The following is an 803-nucleotide window of genomic DNA, read 5'->3' on the forward strand; positions in this document are numbered from 1 at the left end:
CGATCGCGGGCTGAGCTTATCCTCGTGTCTCCACTTGACATAAGCCTCGCAGCCCCAAACCCGAATAAAGGACAAGTTAGGTACCGTTCCCTTCCACATTTCATATGGAGTCTTGTCGACAGCTTTAAACGGAATTCGGTTAAGTATAAGAGCAGCTGACAAAAGAGCATAACCCCATAATGAATCAGGCACTACGGTGTGACTCATCATGGATCGAACCATATCAAGTAAGGTTCGATTTCTCCGTTCGGACACACCATTTAATTGAGGTATTCCAGGTGGAGTTAACTGTAGAGCGATTCCACAGTCTTTCAGGTGTTGATCAAACTCATTTGAAAGATATTCGCCACCCCGATCTGAATGGAGTGCTTTAATCTTTCTACCCAGTTGGTTTTGTACCCTATTCTGGTATTCCTTGAATTTCTCAAAGGACTCACTTTTATACTTCATTAAGTAGACATATCCGTATCTACTCAAATCGTCCGTGAAAGTGATAAAATATATATAGCCATCTCTAGCGGTAATTGACATAGGTCCACATACGTCCGTATGTATAAGTCCTAATAGGTCACTAGCGCGCATTCCAACACCTTTGAAGGAAATTCGAGTCATCTTACCAATGAGACATGATTCACACGTGCCATATGCAGAAAATCCGAATGAGGGAATAGTCCCATTATCGACGAGTTTCTTTACGCGTTTCTCATTTATGTGTCTCATTCGACAATGCCATAGATAGGTTTGATCTTTGTCACCAACCTTTAATTTCTTATTATTCATGTATAATACTTCCGTGGTTTGAT

The sequence above is a fragment of the Silene latifolia genome, chromosome Y (assembly GCF_048544455.1).
Source record: "Silene latifolia isolate original U9 population chromosome Y, ASM4854445v1, whole genome shotgun sequence".
Lineage (NCBI taxonomy): Eukaryota > Viridiplantae > Streptophyta > Magnoliopsida > Caryophyllales > Caryophyllaceae > Silene > Silene latifolia.